Source organism: Drosophila albomicans, chromosome 3 (genome assembly GCF_009650485.2).
Source record: "Drosophila albomicans strain 15112-1751.03 chromosome 3, ASM965048v2, whole genome shotgun sequence".
Lineage (NCBI taxonomy): Eukaryota > Metazoa > Arthropoda > Insecta > Diptera > Drosophilidae > Drosophila > Drosophila albomicans.
Window position 1 is genome coordinate 33521658 of NC_047629.2, and position 18664 is coordinate 33540321.

Consider the following 18664-nt stretch of genomic DNA (forward strand, 5'->3'; position numbering starts at 1 on the left):
AGGTCCGTCAAAATCCCCAAATTTTGACCGGAACCCTTGCTAAGGAGTTGAAAGAAGGGTGTGACACGGTCAATTCACATGAAACCGTCCGCTAACTAATTCTGCGGAGCAAACACTCTTCAACCGTTGCAACGGTTGCGCGTAAGAAGCCGCAGCGTTCGAAAGTAAATGTTGAAAACGCTTAAATTTTGGCTTTTAACATGAGAATCACGCCGGAAAACTCTTGGGATGACGTCGTATTCTATGTCCAAACCAAAAAAAATGCTATACTACAATGATGGACCAACTAGAGTATGGCACAAGCCGTTAACAGCCTTACATCAGCGCAACGTCATTCTAACAATAAAATTGGGAAATAGTATTTGTTCCGCAAAATTAGTTGGCGGACGGTTTCATGTGAATTGACCGTGTCACACCCTTCTTCCAACTCCTTAGCAAGGGTTCCGGTCAAAATTTGGGGATTTTGACGGACCTTGCCCATTTTAAGGCGGTATGCTCGCTCGTCAATATCCATTTTTCGACCATTTCCACACTTTGTTTGCAGTTTGTCTTCATTTTCGGCTCGATTTGGAGCATTATAAATTATTTTTTGCGATACCCCATAAGCTCCACTAGCTAAGCTACAGATTTTCCAATTTGGTGACTATAATAAGTTAATTGGGTAACTTCATAAGTCAATCTAGCTCCAGTCATGTTAAATAATTTAAAAATCAGCTTTTTGACAAGTGCGTAGCAAAATTTCGCAATTGAATGAAAAGGAATGCAAAAATAGCGAATAGTGCAGAAGCATAGATAACAATAAAGTACAGTTTTTTCTAAAAATAGAACAAAACAGAATCGAAAACTAAAGTGTGTAAACACTTTCTTGACAGTGTCAAAAATGTGTAAACTCATATTTTGTTGATTTAAAATGTTCCCTTTCGTTGTATTGTTTTTATTTTTGTACATACTAATTTAAAATTTGCTAAATAATAGATCTTCATTAAAAAATATTGAAAAATAATAACTAAAGGCGTTATTTTTGCATGCAAAGTCAAAAAATATGTGTTTTTTTCAGTGTGTAAAGAGTTTCTTGACATACTGTATATTTGATATTGATTTGAGTTTAAGAAATAATTTTTCATCAATCAAAATTATTGTCCTATATAAGTAATATAAAGTAATAAATATTTGAATAGGCTATTTTTATTTGTTAAATGATTGGCCAGAATTTTTGAATTATGTTTGAAGTTTTGTAGTAACTTATTGAAACAAGTTCATCTTTCTTTATTCTGTTTGCCTCTTCCTTAACCTTTATACTAGAGGGTATCATTTCTTCGTTCATTTGATGCTTATTTTCTTTTATGCTTTTCCAACAAACTTATTTGTTTTCTATGAAACTTTTTCGGTGCGTAACGCGGCTGCCAATGTTTTCCCCCTCGCTCCCCCTTTCGCTGCCCTTCCCCAAATGCTCAGCCTCAATCAGAGTCTCTATCCTCAGCCTGCTTATGCAGCCCGTTGAACGTTTTCGTTTTCGGAGTGAACTGAAAAAGGCCCCCAGCTTGGTTGCCCCAGATTCTGTGTGCCACTGTGCCTCACTCGCTCTTGCCTTGCAGCAGCAGCAGCAGCCTTTGCCACACTCCCCTCCCCCTGTCCCCGCCCCTTTCTGCTGCCTCTGAGTTCGCCCTTTAGTTCGTTCTTTTTTTGAGAAGCTTGTGCAGCAAATGCTTTCAATCGCTGTGGCTAAAGAAAAGTTTTGTTTACATTTTGTTTTGTAAACAAAGAGAAATAAAATATGTACGAATGTGTGTGTGTGTGTGTGTATTAATGGCAGCTACATGGGCAATATCTGTGTTCTACACGACGACGACGACATGTTGCATTCTAATGGCTTGCTGCCAACACAAGAAGAAGAAGACGAAGAACTCTTATGTATGTGTTGAAGCTGCAGCTCGAGCTGTGGCTGCCTCAGTTGATCATGTTCATTAATTAATGATCAGTCGTCTCTCCATTATTGTCGTCGTTTTTGTTGCTGTTATTGTTCTTGTTGTTGTTGTTGTATTTGATCTTTATTATTGTAGTTTATGGCTGCAGCCCAATGCGTGGTGCTGCTCTTATTTTGCTGAGCATATAATTTATGACATTTTATTGTGTGGCAAACGCAAATGTGGCCCGATATTGTGTCGCAAGTGGTGTGAGTAAACGATCCTCTTTAGGGTCTCCATCATAAAACCAATCATTTGTGCCATCATTTAGTTATACTAATGCAATTTATTGAACTCTCATCTGTTTGATTTAGCAATTCACTTCCTTCGTTTTAGGTTAAACGAAACTAAAAGTGACAATTCTTAATAAAGTGTTACTTCATTTTACTTGATTAATTAGAGATTGAAATTTATATTTTTAAATAAATTGACTTTATTTTAGTGTGTCTAAATTTTGCTGAATTATACTCTTCATGTGATTTAATTACATAATTATCACTGAATTTAATATTAGTATAGACATACAGCAAATATTTTGGTATCTTAAATTTAAGTTACTCGTTATCAAAAGAAACAAGTATGAGTGTACTCGACTGAGATAGGGACTGTCCATATATTACGTAATCACTTAGGGGGTGGGAGGGGGTCAAGGAAATGATTATGTTTGATTACATGGGGAGGGAGGGGTCTTGGACAATGATTACGTAATCATTTTATAAAAATTTTGTTGTTAAAAGTATTTATTCAAAAATTGGTTTAGCGCCGATTACTCCGTCGATTTGTGGTGTTCATCAAATGATTACTTTTGATTTTGAAATATACCGAATGAACACACCAAAAAAATTCTATAAGTGTACTGTTAGTCAAAGCATCTAAGACCTATATACATATACTTTATAAGGTCTGATTTGTTTATATAAGCAACAATCTTGACCTTTCTCAATGAAGCTCATTTTCTGTTATACTTGTATGTATGTGATAAGTAATTCAATTTTAAGTAAATAAAGTCAAGCATTTAAGAAGGCAGAATTAGTAGTTAACAAATTTCGATTTCTCGCAAATTTGTAATTTATTCATTATATAATATAGTGCTCCACGACGTTATCTTTACAATCCTTTAAAGTAGAATGTACGTAGCTTTTTAGATTTTAGAATTAATTAAATTATTACATATATTAAACACTTTGTTTTGTCTAAAATCTAAGCAAAGATTATCTACAAATTTCTTTGCCGATAATATTGTAAAATCTGTAAAAACATAACTTACTTAATTACTTTACTTCATCTCGTGCAATTTTTTATTTCCTGTCACCAGATGGTTTCCTTTATTCCTTAAGGGATAATCACAGTTAGAACTGACCATGATCTTTTGTATTGATAGCATTTCCATACAGTAGTAATTCTTTGTTGCTGTTGTTGGGTAAAAAGACCAGACACAACAAAAAGCAGTAAATGAAATTGATTGTCTCGTTTTGTTGTTATTGTTGTTGTTGCTTTTGCACTCAAAAGACAGATTGCTCATAGATTTAAAGGCCAGCGAGGGAGGAAGAGAAAACTGAAAAATAAAATCGTGTTACAGCAACAACTGGCTGAAAATAAAACTGTTGTAAAACGCATTTTGAGTGACAGGTACCCATAGGTCTTAAGACCCAACCTCGGACCCTACGAGACTCGAGTCTCGAGACTTGGGACTCGGGAATTGGGAATCGGGCACAGCTGAGTCGCTTCAGTCTGATGATTGCACGAGTCGAGTGTGCTGAGACGTTGCCTCAATTTGAAAATCGACAAAACGTGCAACTCACATGTCATACACGCGACGCAGACGCGCCGTTGCAACGATCGAAACACTCACAGACAAACACACTCTCGATCCGAGGACGAACTTGTTGTTGTTGTCTAAGGCTTGCCAAGGGACGAAGCGTCGACAGCTGCTGCTGCGCCTCGAACTGTGGCAACCAAGACGACGACTCGCAGACGTTGAGGGCACTCGGCTGTAGTCAGCATGCTGACAGTTGACAGTTGGTTCTCCCTATCGAGGGGCCATTTCTCTGAGGAAAGTTGCAGGGGCACAGAGAAAGCAGGGTGTTGTAGCAGGTGACGCATAAAGGTTGCAACTTGCAACAATATCAAAGGGAGTGCTGATTGTGGATCAGATTTTGGCAGATTTTATATAAATGACAATGGGTAAAAAACATTGAAGCTATGTCCCATTTCTTAAAATATTATTTATTATGTGTAAAGGAACTGGATTGTGATTGAGATAATTTAAATATAGTCAGAAAATAAATAAATAACATCAATAAATTTATTCGAAATGAATATTAAAATATGAAAAGAATTCAGGTATTTGTTGAATAAACTTACTACGCAAATTGCAGTTAAAATCTTTTACAATTGGATTTTGTTTATTAATAATAATTCCATATGCGAACATCAACCGAAAAGTCTCAGTTAGTCTGGTTTTGTACTTTGTATTCTAGAACTTAATTCTAAGTCAAAAACAATACAAAATAAATAAACTTTTTTGATTATCCTGTAAATTTGACAACTTTTTTGAAAACTATATTTTGAAATGCATGAAACAAAATAAATTTGAAATATATAAAAATGTATATTAATAAATTGGATCTGTTTGATTCAGAAAGTTTCTAAACTTTCAATTGAAAAAAGTCTGCAATAAAATAAAAGAAGTAACTGTGCAAGTCTCCAACTATTAATTCATTATAACACCAATCTGTTAAGTCAGGACGTTATCCTATTAAATGCTGCTCACTTAACTCATCTGACAGTCGTTGCCAGATTGAATTTAGTCCACGAATTAAGATTGTGGGTAAGCTAGTGAAAAAATAACTCTCCAACAATGTTGCAATCATAATGGTAAACCCTAAAGCGAAGTGTCAGCAGATGATCATGATGATGATGATAACCTTAAGGTTTACGCATAAGGTGAAGATTGGAAGTCCAAAGAAAAAAGAAGAATTTACAAGGAACCCTCTACACAGTAGTTGGAATGAAGGTTAAATTTAATTGATAAACCGAATTATTAAATCACAACAAAGGCTCAACGGAGTAAGAGGTTGAGAAGACTTAAATGAGAGCGATTTTATAAGGGAGTGTTTAAGCATGTCTGTGCAAGTTTGAGCATGTTTGTGCATGTTGAAATGTGTAACCGGGTCTTAAATGCAGTTGAAAGTAACGCATAGGTTAACAGTATTTTTGAACAATGAAAATAAATATAAATTATACATTAAATAATGAGTATTTATTTTACAATTAGTATAACTTACAATATTTAGTAACTTAGTTCAAAAGCAATAGCTTCTAGAATTAGGATAAAAATGAATAAATAAATTGGAAAAAAGTTCACTCACTAAAACGAAAAATAAATGTAAATAAATTTACACAAATAAAAATGGATGTTTAGAATCTTTTAGAGTGAGCAGAGATTGATTCATAATGTGCTTGTAACTTGAAACCTAATCGAGTCATTTAGTCAATTGCGAAACTGAAGATCGTTAATTCAGCAAATAGAAATCAGTTGGCAGTTTGGTTTCGCTCGCTGGCCAACAGAAATTATCGCTCATTATCTTCGAGACTTGGCTATAGTAAAACTAATTTCGTTTCGGGCCAAGCGAGTGGAGAGCTATTAAATTGAAAGCAGAGCAAAAGACACGAGACACAACTCAGAAGGAGACACTGCAGAAGACACACAAACACACACACACACAAGACACAGTGCCATCACATTAGCTGCAAAGAGCAGAAAGAAGCTGAGCAGCTGAGAAGAACTCTGGAGCTGTAGAGTTGTCTTGGACAGATGGGACTGAAATGGACGGACGATTGGCGACTGGCACGAGCGCATCAAATTAAGCAGGAAGAAGACAGCAGCGTCGACAACGGCAAACAGCAAATAAAATACATACTAAAAATCCTTAACCAATGTAATTTGATACCGAAAATCATTATGCACAACAAGCTACGAGCTGTAGCTATAGCCAGCTATATAGTAGAATGTATCTGTAGAAGACAACGACGACGACTAATTGCCATCAATTTTTTGCATAAATCTTGGCAATATTATGCATGCAACCAAGTGAAGAGAGAGATAGATCGAGACAGAGAGATCGAGCTTGGCACAGTTAAGTTGCAGCAGCTTTGGATGCCGCTCCGCACCAACTTCAGGATTGCCCATGAAACCGAAAGAAAGAAGCCACGAGTCGTGTATGTTCAGCCAATCAAAAGGTTCTTCAACCCTGCAACCCAGGCTCCAACTGGCAACTTAAGCATTGCTAAAGTGGCACGATCACCAACATCATTATCATACATACGACTGCCAGTTGCTAGTTGCAACAACAATGAGGCAGCAGGCGTGTTGCAAAATCAAATAAAAGTTCTAAAAACGTTGTTTATGCCCACTGTCGAGCGGAGAGAGCGCGACACGATCATGAGGCAAACACGATTTGAAAATTGCGTACGTAGCGCCAAAAGCTCGAGTTCATTATGTCCAACCAGGAGGCGATCAACCAGAGAAAGGGAGAGAGTCAGAGAGAGAGAGGGAGAAGGAGAACACTACACAAAGCTAGCTCACTGTGCCCAACGACAACGAAGACGATCATGATGATGATCATTTTGTTGATATCATGCAGCCAAGTCGCAGTCGAAGACGAAGACCAGGCCTAGGCAGGATAAGTTCATTGACTTTGCAGCTAGAAGTTCACTGCAGTTGAAGTCGTAGCAGCAACTGCAATAAGAACAGCAACAGCAACAGCAACCACAGCAACAGCCACAACCACAGCAATAGCAACAGCAACAACTCTAGTCGCATGGGGATCTCTTGGTGTTTGTCTTTTGCTTGGCTTCGTAGCGTGTGTGTTGCACACTTTCTGTTTTATGCCGCTGGCCGAGACAACGACTCAGTGAAAGAGAGAGAGAAACAGAGGTAGAGTAAAGGAAAAAGATAGATAGATACACGTTCAGAGCCGAGATCGCTGCACACTTGTCCTAGGCCTCGCTTTTGTATTATTTGCTAGGATTAAAGGCATTAAAAGACATGCAACGAGCAGGGTAAACAATAGACAGCATAGAGAGAGTGCACATGTGTGTGTCTATGTGTGTGTGTGTGTGTGGCAAATAAAACATCTGTGCCGTAAAATCAAAACACAGCAGAAGAAACAGAGCAACGAGCAAAGGAGATCGAGTGTGGATCAGTTTTGATTCTTTGGCTCTCTTTCTCTCTCTCTCTCTCTTTTGCTGGACATGTAGAACTTGCAAATTGACGTCGTTGTGGGGATCGCAACGAATACGAATACAAATACAAAAACGAATAAGAAGACGAATACTCGTAGTGGAACCCTTTGCAGACGCAACAAACAACTCTGCTATATAAAGAGTATCCCTCTTTTTCAGTTTTTCCTGCTCTACTCTCAAATTTATTCAGCCGGTTGAATCGTTCCTTTTGCCTTTCCTTGCTTGGTTGCTTGCCTGATTCTCCGCTTCTTTTTTTTTTTTTTTGCCTGTTTGGGGTTTGATCGTCGTCTCTGGGTCCATTTGAGGTTATTACACTCTTGCCAGACCCCTTTTGCCCTTTTTTCGTTGTTTTTATTACGCTCAACAAGGACTATAAATCTACTATAGCTTCAACCTCTATAGCAAAACAGGCAACTGGCCCGATTTTTTGGCGCGCTTTTTGAGCAGCAAACTGGTCGATGTCTTTGAGTTGGTAGCAACTCTTAGCCCAGTTAGTTGCACGTGAAGTGAGCTGTCAAGCGAAGATATGAAATTATTAGTATTACGACGATTATGTATTATTGTTATATGTATATCTTTGTAAAAGAAAATATTCCTTGTCGAGGGTTGTATTTCTTGTATAGTATATTATCTATAAAAGCCTTTATATAATATGTAACATCAAAATCATTTAAATCAACTGTTTATTCAACGAATATTTGCATATATGTAAGTCTAAAAATTAATTTTACTCTCTACAAATTTAATTACTTTTTCAAAGAATATTTTTATTACAAAATTATATATAATCGAAATATTATGTGATAAAAAAAAATATAAATTTAATGGCTCTTCAGACATGCTAAATTTGATCTTTTTTGAAGAAACAACAACATCAAGTTAACTTCGTGTATAATTACGAATATGTTGTATGTATATATGTTATATGAGTTGCGATTTTGTAACTCAAATTCTATATTATTAAAACATAAATGAATTTTTCTAATATTTTATCGTTATGAAAGTATTAAAAGTATAATCTATTAAAAATGATGCAATATAAAACCTATATAAGCAATTATCTGATGACATGTCATATATTATTTTCCACTATTTGTTGGTTTCAAGTTTCAAATTTTAGTTTAAAAAAATTTAGGGAAGAAAACCAAAAAGCAAACTATTTGATGATATGAAATATTGATATTAAAAAAAAACAAATTGTTCTTCAAATGTAAAATTTAGATTTAAAAAGTAAACTTAGCTGATCTTCGAGAAATCTCTCCAATTAGACTTTAGAATATATTCCATAAATTCATTTTAATGTAATTCAACTTTATGCTTGTTAACTTCATTTTATGCTCAATGTATTTCATGCTCGAATGCAATTTTATGTGGAACTGTGTTGAGATACTTGTATAGAGCAACATGTAAGTTTACAATTTCCTGATCAAAGTTATGAATGCAAATTTATGCTAACATTATCCGATACGATCTGTCAGTAATATCCTTACTTTAAGCCAATAAATTCGAGTTAATCCCGCCACTAAAAAGACAAATGCATTTCATGCTCGAGCGCAATCTGAGCATAGCATAGCTGCAGCACGGCAACACTGTTGCTGTTTGCTGCTCTCTCAACCGTACTCGCACTCGCTCTCTTGCACCCACGTGCTCTCTACCGGCCACTTGCGCTCTTAAACAGAGCCGCTCTCTTAAGAGAGCCGCCAACTCTTTGGCTAGTGCAGCACAGAGTTTGTTTTGATTTTGTTGTTCTTTGCTCAAATACGAGTGCTGCAAACACAAACACACGCACACACTCGTACACACTCCGGTTGTAGTTTTGTTTTGTTCGTCTTATTCCGCTGGCCGTTGTCTTCATCTGAGTTCCCCGCCTCCCCATCTTCTTCTTCGTGAACAGCGTCGCCAGCCAATGGATAGATGGGGGTACAGTAGTCTCCCGCCAAAATTTAGTTTGACTCTTTGTGCGTTGATCTTTTACGTTTTTGTTTTGATTTCAACATTCTGGTCGTTGCCGTAGTACGCTCGCTCTCCCTCTCTCCACCCCGCTCTCTCTCTCTTGCTCACGCCACTGCTGACTTCCCAATTGTGTTTCGTGTCATGCCAAGACCGAGACTGCAAGAATTTTATGCAGATCGTTAGATGAATCGTCTTGTAGAATGCTTCTTGCATTGAGTCTGGTGTACGCGCCCTCTTAGCGCAACGCGTAATTTCCCTAACGCCTACTTTTCTCGAACATGTGCAAGAATTTTATGCAGATCGTTAGATGAATCGTCTTGTAGAATGCTTCTTGCATTGAGTCTGGTGTACGCGCCCTCTTAGCGCAACGCGTAATTTCCCTAACGCCTACTTTTCTCGAACATGTGCAAGAATTTTATGCAGATCGTTAGATGAATCGTCTTGTAGAATGCTTCTTGCATTGAGTCTGGTGTACGCGCCCTCTTAGCGCAACGCGTAATTTCCCTAACGCCTACTTTTCTCGAACATGTGCAATTTTGTGTATCATTTGTCATTTGTTTTGTGAGTGCTGTACGAGAAAGTTGATTTTTTCCTACGCGTCTTTTATAAAACAATCAGAGGTAAGTTGTTAATATTATTAAACTACTATTCTAATCTGATTTAAATTAAAAAATATATTTGTATTTGTATTTATATTTACAGTTTTGAGGACCACGAAAGAGCTACGTTGGATGATAAAAATAGAAACTACAAGGCATTGTTCAGGGCGAAGAATATTGAAAACGGCGAAATAAATTAATTTTTTCTTTTAGCTATTATATTATTTAGTTATAAGTAAAACTGTTTAGATAATATTATATATAAATTTAAGTACTCATTGTATTAGTTTTAATAAATTTAATTTCAAGTATAATAAACATTTTATTTACTGCATATATTTTTGAGCGTATTTTTATTTTGCATATTCCGAACTACGCACTAGAATCTAAGCACAGATTTTCGGCAAGAGCTGCACCGCATATTTTCTACAAGAAACGTCGAGTACAAATTCCGCCAGCGCAGCCGAGGGAAATTTAAATTTCCCTTTGGCAAGAATTTATACTCGACGAGTCTTGTAGATAATCAGTTCCGCATATACGGCAAAACGAAGTGAGTAAGTCTTTTCGCATCTTGTGTCTACACATGACGGGACTGGAAGAAAACTTGTATATTGTCTACGAATAAAACACAATCGGGTTGCCGGACCGGACCACGTACAGCCGCAGCCCCCAGAGCGAGTCCAAAACAGCTTGGACAAGTGATCATGACAGCGAGCGAGTTTGCTCCCAAAAGAGTGTGCCTCTCTGTCAGTGTGTGCGTGCATGCGCATGTGTATGTGTGTGTGCTGTGCATTTTCGTTTTCAATTAGGTTTAATCAAGCAAACGATCGATCATATTGACTTGTTTTTTTTTCCATTTTTTTTTGTCAGTTGTTTTTTTTTTCAGTTTTGAGTTGGCTTGAGGTGTGCGTTTTGCCGTATTCTGTTTGCTGCCTGGGTTATTGCTCGCTTTTCATTTTCCTGTTCTGGTTTTTGAGTTTTGCATAAACTTGTTGATTAACTGCGGCCCGAGGGGTTCAGCTGCTGCCACTGCCACTGCTGCTGCTGGTTTTTTGTTTTTATTTTTTATATTTCTTTTTTTTGGCAGCATGCTGCTTGAACTCATTACATAGATACAACTCTACGTATGAGTGACAGTAGCATAATGTGTATGTGTGTGTGTGTGTGTGTTGCCAAAGGGCACCAAGGTTAGATATTCATTACGTATTAACAGACCCACTTTAAATGATCCGTAAAGAACTTTAGATATCAATTTGTAATGATATGACATTAAAACCCTTCTACTACTTAAGAAGTAAATGTACGTATTTCTGTATAGAGTAGGGTATTTCGCAATTATACGAAAGTTTATACTTAATACCAATCTAAGATAGCATCTTCGAATTATCTTCGTAGTCAAGATATATTAATATATTATTAACAAGTATTTATATTTATTATATATTATTGTGTTTTATATTTGTTATCTTTTATTTTTAAGATACGAATATTCTAGAATATCGTATGTCATGAAAAGTCATAATCTACAAGTTGTATAGTTACCATTTGTTTATGTACTATATATTTTCTATTTAAATTAAATTTATTTTTTTTTAGATATTATTTTGACTTTTTTTTATTATTAAAGTTAATTGAAAGGAAGCATGAATAAAAATTTCATAATATTGTATTTGCAATTTCCATATTTTTATAAAAGATCCAACAATGGATTAAAAATACCTAACAAATTAATTTTAATATATAAAAATCAATTCAAATTAAAAAGCTATTTTTTTTTTTAAAGAGTTCTCCCTTCAATGGATTTTCTATAGTTTTATGAGTATCTTATTTGAATTTAAATTTTGAAAACTAATTCGATTTTTATACCCGCTACCCATAAGGTAGAAGGGTATTATAACTTTGTGCCGGCAGGAAACGTCAACAGCCGAGTCGATCTAGCCATGTCCGTCTGTCCGTCTGTGTGTCTGTGTGTCTGTCCGTCTGTGTGTCTGTCCGTCCGTCCGTATGAAACACTGGATCTCAGGGACTATAAGAGAAAGAGCTATAATTTTGTTTTCGACAGCATTTGTTATGTTTGCACGCAGATCAAGTTTGTTTCAAATTTTTGCCACGCCCACTTCCGCCCCCGCAAATCAAAATAATCGAATAACAAGGGTAATTTTAAAGCTAGATTTGCGAATTTTGGTATATACAATAATTACTTTAGTAGTTATGATTCTTGATGGTTGCGATCAGATAAAAATTGTTGAAGTTATTAAAAAATTACTTTTGTATGGGCAAAAACGCCTACTTTCTAGGGGTCTTAGTTGCCTTGGCTGACAATCTGGTATATTGTGCCGTTTATGGTATATTCTGAATGGTGTACTATATCGATATACCAAACATGCCATTTGGTAAATTTTAGTATTTTTTCAGTATATTCAGTATATTTTGAGAAAAATACCGCAAAATATATTTCTTTTATTCAAAATGGGTAACGGGTATCTCACAGTCGAGTACACTCGACTGTAGCTTTCTTACTTGTTTTTAAGTGTTTTACTGTTGCTCTATAGTTTTCTGAGAATCTCAATTTAAATGCTGGAAAAAAGTTCGAATTTATTTAATTAATTAATTTAAGAATACAATCAATTTTAATACAATATTAACAAAAGTCTTAACATAATAAGATCAAATCATTTTACTGACGATTTAAATAAAATTGATTAAGTTATTTTTATTTCATTTATATTATTTTAATTTCTTATTTTATATTGAATCTTAAGTTAATAAGATATTCATCTCATTTTATTCATATAAATATTTTGTAGAATCATACTACTGAGCAAAATATTATGAAATTATGAAAAAATGATTGAAATACAATATTATTAAAAATCAAAATTAGAGATTGGTAATGTTATTTTCAACTACAAACGGAAATTGAATTACTTAAAATAAAAAATAAATAAGAATTAGTGTAGTTAGTAATATTATTTTCAACCACAAACGGAAATATAATTACTTAAAATAAAAAAAAGAAATAAGTAAATAAACTAAATACTTTTAACTTTAGCTTATCACCTGAAATCAGAAGCTGAGTCTTGAAGTGTTGATGATATTTATAGCTACTTCTGTTGTATTTAAATAGTATTACATACTAACACCGTCAGCAGGTTAATGCTAAGTCACAGCTCAGATTAATCGATAACACTCAGATGACACACGACTAGGTGAGTCTCTATCTCTGGGTTTGTTTATTGGTTCCGTTAGAAGGCATTTCTTTGGCTTCTCTATTACCAATGTGTCAAGCCCGCACTCAAAAGCCAAGAAATTATATTTAAATTACATTGACAGTGGCAGCAACCGGGCATGTGGCAGGGGCACCGAGGCTGCACCACTTGGACAATAAGACAGCGTCAGAGGCATTATCATTATGTTTATTATACGACGAGTACTGGCAACAACAGCAGTGGCAGCCACAGCAGCCGCAGTTGCAGTTGCAAGCAGTGGCAGTGGCAAGCAGCTCATATAGCTCCGCTCTGATCATAATCAGACAGTTGCCAAGGGTATGGGGGCAAGAGCTCGACAATCGACAAGTTGCTGCATGCACGATCGACGCCAAAGAAGCGAAGAGCAAAGAGAGAGAAGAGTTGCTTTGGGACTCGTGTCGTTTGGGTTTGGCTTAGTCTCCCCCCTTTCGAAGAGAGCGGGAGAGGGAAGAGAGAGAACTGCACAAAAGTGTTTGAGGCGACTCGTTTGGATGCTGCGCAGTCGACGTCGCTCTGCCCGCATCGTCGTGCGCATTTAAAGGTCTCCAGCTGTCCCCCTCTCTCTCCTCTTCTTCTCTTTGCCACTCTCTTCTTCGCCTGCTGCTTCTGCTGTTGTCTTCTGCTGGAGCTGTTTAAGTGCCGTTGCCGTCGCAGTCGACGTCGACGTCGACGTCGTCGTTGAATCTTTAAAACTTGATTTTAAGTTTGTTGCCGTTGCTGTTGTTGTTGTTGTTTTTTGTATTTTTTTTTATGTATTGCTGCTGCTGCAGCAGCTGAACACCTGTGTTCTTATGCGCTCCCCTCACACACAGAACACAATATTATTTTTTTTTTAACCTCATGCAATTTAATGTCATGTTTTTCGTCTTAGTTGCTGTTGGTTTTTTTTTTTTTCTTTTTTATTTATTTTTTTTTTTTTTATTACTTAAGTGCGTGTTTAGGTTTAAAGGTTTATGTGTTGAGGCTGCTGCTGCTGCTGCAGTCTTTTATGCCTCTCCTAAATTTAGCGTCTTAACCTATTTATAATGAAATCTGTTTTGGCCATAAAGTGCTAACGGTGTTGAAGGCGGAGAAGGAGGCAAGAAAAAAAAGAAGCAGCATCATTGCTCGTATGTTCTTCAATTTATAGGACCATTAAAACACAGTTACTGCCTAAGCTTATGAAAATCGTCGAGATAATTGCATAGACTACAGAGAGTGAGAAAGAGAGAGAAAGGTAGAAAGAGTAGAATACGCAGTTATGGCCTGCAATAAATTGACACCTCTAACTGTGCATCGTTTATAATATATTTTATTTATTTCGCAATAACATATATCACCAGTTTAGTGATTTTTAACGAATTTGCATACACACATAGAAAATGCAGTTAAAGAATAATTTTTATACCTCAAAATAAATCATTTGCACTTACCATAAAAAAAAGAATAAAAAATCTAAATCTATTGAATGCAGATCTATGAAATGCAAGCAAGCTGCAGTAAAAAATATGTGGGTTATGCAAAATAATGTTTATGGCAAGAGAAAAGTTTTCTCACTTAGGATTAAGGCTACTCTTACAATTGTCAATAGCTATTAACAACTAAATTTAATTTCAACAGATATTTGGAATAAGACTTAAGAGCTTTGGTTATTAATGTTATTGTAAATAGAATACAAATAAATGTCAAGTAAATCAAAACCATTAATGGAGTCTAATATCTTGAAATTAAACTTTTAGGATTTAATAATGTCCGAAAAATAATTTGCATAACAAAAACTTACTTCAAAGAGATTACAAAATTAAATAATTAACTTTTGTATATTTAATACATTGTATTTATGATTATAAAATTGACTAAACTATTATGTATATTTATAAATCAACAAATCATTTTAATTGTGGGTCATATCTGAAAAACAAATAGCTGATAAATGAGTAAAGGAACTAAAATTGCAAAATCAGTAACATTTTAATTTTAGCTGTGAACTTTGAATTAGCTGTACTTACGATCTAAGCGTTTAAATTTAAAAAAAAAAAAAATACTTTTCAAAACGCAACTACGAGACAACATTTTTAAATTATAATTTTTAAATAATTCAACAATTTTGTTCATTATGATAATTCAGTATTTTAGCAAATATGCAAAAAAAACCATGTAGTTTTGTTCCTGTCGCACTGCTACTTCAGTTGAAGAAACTGAATTCTTCCTGCAATCGTTTTAGAAATGTATATCGACAGAACCTCAATTAATTTGCTTGATCAATGGATTTGGCATATTAACAATACTAGTTTCTTTTGTTCAGCCATCCATTTGTATAGAAATTAATCAATAAAAAGCACTTACAACAAATAGTAGTAAGAATATTATTCCGTCAAAACAATAACAATCAAAATACAGCATTTGAATGTCGAATTGCAGTTCAGTTTGCACAATAGTCGCAATGCAATAAAATTATTAATAACGCGACTGTAACTAATCACGTCAAATGAACAATGGGCAAAGTACGTTTTATGGCTGCAAGCAAAGCAAGCAAACAAAAGAACCCAAAGAGACCCCACCGAACTAACCCATCTAACTAACCGATAGACTGATGAACTGACGGATGGACAGACGGACGGACGGAGAGGGGGACAGACTGATGGACCAAGTGGAGTGACCAACTAGTAACAAAGCGCATTCAATCAACATAGCGCAAACAACAACAAACAGCGCACAGTTGCAAGTCATAAAGACTACAACAAACAAACACAACAAATACAAATACTACAGCGAGGAAAAAAACACAATTTTCAACTGTAGTAAGAGGGAATGGGGAACGGGGGCAAGGGGGCAAGGGACTGTGGCAGCTACTGGGCATACGCCAAAAAGAGGCAACGCGCGTCGCCTCGTAACGCTAAGCAAATAGACCAAAAGACAAGCTGAGAGTTCTACATACGATACACGAATATATGAAAATGGCAGAAGCAAACGTTCATTCTAGGTTGATAAGGGGCAAGGTGGCAAGGTGGCAAGGGACAGGGACAGAGTAGAACTGGGTACACAAAGCAACTTCACGCCGCAAGTCAAAATGCAATTAAGCGCAGCTACTGAACGACTTCAACCCAATGACGATGACGACTACGATGATCATAATGATTGCAATGATAATGATGTGGCTGAGGATGAGGCTGAGGATGAGGATGACGATGGCAACGTTGTAAGCATCAAACCAGCAGATTGTCAGAGACACATAACATACGCGTCGCGTACCTACACACAACTAAAGAGACGAAGAGAGAGACTCATGAGCTGGGCGTTGATGTTTCGGGCGGAGTTGCACAGATAGAAAGCTACATGCAACAACAACAACAACAACTACGACAACTACGACAACAACATCGCAGCAAGAAAACTCGATTTCAGTTAAGACGCAGTAAAAAGTTGTAATGCAGCTTAAGACGGGAGCGCAGTCGCTTTTAAACATAGAGGAAGGAAAGAACCGCATGGAAAACGAAAATAAAAATAAAAGCTTTTTGTACTGGAAGTGGCAATTACACGCAACAAAATTGGAGGTACCCGATTGGAGGTATCGACGATTTGCATCGATGATGGTCACACCACATAATTTCACATACCTACGGAGTATGCAGTACATACTATAAGTAGCGGCAGCTCGTATGCAATTAAACGTTTTAGAAATTGCAGCAAGGAGGTGGGCGGTGGAAGGAGGGGAAACTATTCACGAGTACTCAACGCAGCAATAATTATGTATGTATGCAAAAAGGAAGAAAAAAGAGAAATTCGCATTCATTGCAAGTAGATCAGGTCAGCTTAGCCACAAACAGCTGTAGCTAAAACTAAGGTTATCTTAATAACGGGCGGATAAGTGATAAATCACAAGGAGTAACAAGTAATCGATCAATATTACGCATACGACGTGTTGAAGAAAATTGTCAAATTCAACATTGTGTTCGGCTAATATGTATGCGGTATTGAAATTATAATAAAAATTAAAAAAATAAAGATATAAAAAATAGAGATATAAAATGATAGAAAATATTACATCAAATTAGATAACATATAACAAATATTGTGCACATTTTGACTTCCTTTGTAATTCTAAAATGTTTATTTAATATAAAACCATTATAAAATAAGAGTTGATTTTTAATGGATAATTTATAATAGCCTAACTAATACATTCGTCCTAAACTTATTCCTATAATAATTCGTCCGATTTATACAAAAAATAAAAATTTAGTAAGAAAATTAAATCGATTTGTACATTTAGATGTGTAAAGAAAAAGTAAAATTATTTGTATGTGTTTTTTGTATAAATTATATGTAAATTATTTCATTACAAACTATTCAAATAAATTCTCTTAGTAAATTTAATACAATATTATGAAGTGGGTCATTTATTTGTGTCCGTTTTAAGAAATATATATTAAAAATAATTTTTTATTTTATTTTTTATTTATATCTACAAATTTCATTTTTATTATAATTATTATCAATAATCTTTGGCAACAAAGTATTTCAAATATTTCTTTTTTTTTCATTCAATAAAAACTATAGTATTTTTGATTCCTGAGAATTTGATTGCGATCAGAAGTTATTTAAAATTTGTTATGAATGGCAAATAACGCCTACTGAAATCGGGTTTAACTGCTTACTCTGACAATCTGGTATATTTTGGCCTCTACGGTATATTTCGAATGTAATGCAACAACGATATACCAAATATGGCCTTTGGCATATGTTTGTATTTTTTCGGTATAATAATTATATATAATTTAAGAATAATACTGCAAAATAGACCGTAGATTTATTACTTGTTTTAATTATTTTTATTTATCTTTTCCAATACTAGTTCACCATTAATTTTATACAAAATTTTAAATTCATCTACTTCATATAATATTTTACGGTTCTTATTACTTTTTTTTAAAAATTATTGTATTATTTACGACAAATATAACCGCTTTTGTGCGCAGTGTAGACAACTGCAAGCTACAACAAAGAAGGTTCTTAAAAGCTTTGTGCATCGTTGTCGCTGTCGCTGTCGTACCCCAACAAAACCGGTTAAGCGGTTTCCTACGCTCCATCCAAGATGTGTGCGGAGTGTGTGTGTGTGTATGAAGAGTGTGTGTGTGTGGTGGGTGAGGTGAAGCAGGGGATTTGACTTGGTTGTGTTGATTTGTTGCGCATGCGCGCGCGAGTTGCCGTTGCCGTTGTTGTTGTCGTTGCTGTTGTTGCTGTGGTTGTTGCTGTTGCACTATGCTCGCAACTCGCAACGCGCAGCTCGCAACTCGTACACCCTGCAGCGCTGCAGCTGTGCCACAGACAAGCAGACAAAAGGCCTAACTGGCCAGTGGAAAGGGGAAGAGGAGACCGATGAGGGGAAAACAGAGTGGAGAGGGGGACTACTACATCTTGTTGTTGCTGTTATTATGACGCTGAAGCAGCTACTGTGCACTGCTTAACGATCATGCCCGATCATGCTTCAAAACTTAAGCCAAAAGCTCTTGCAAACGCGCACGTTTCATGTTGTTGTTGTTGCTGTTGTTGTTGCACCTCAACTCGCTGTTGCTGTTGTTGTTGCCTCTGCATCATTTCGTTCTCGCAGTTGTTGTTGTTGCTGTTTAGTTTGCTTTGCTTTGGCTACCGTTTGTATCGCTTTTGAATCGCT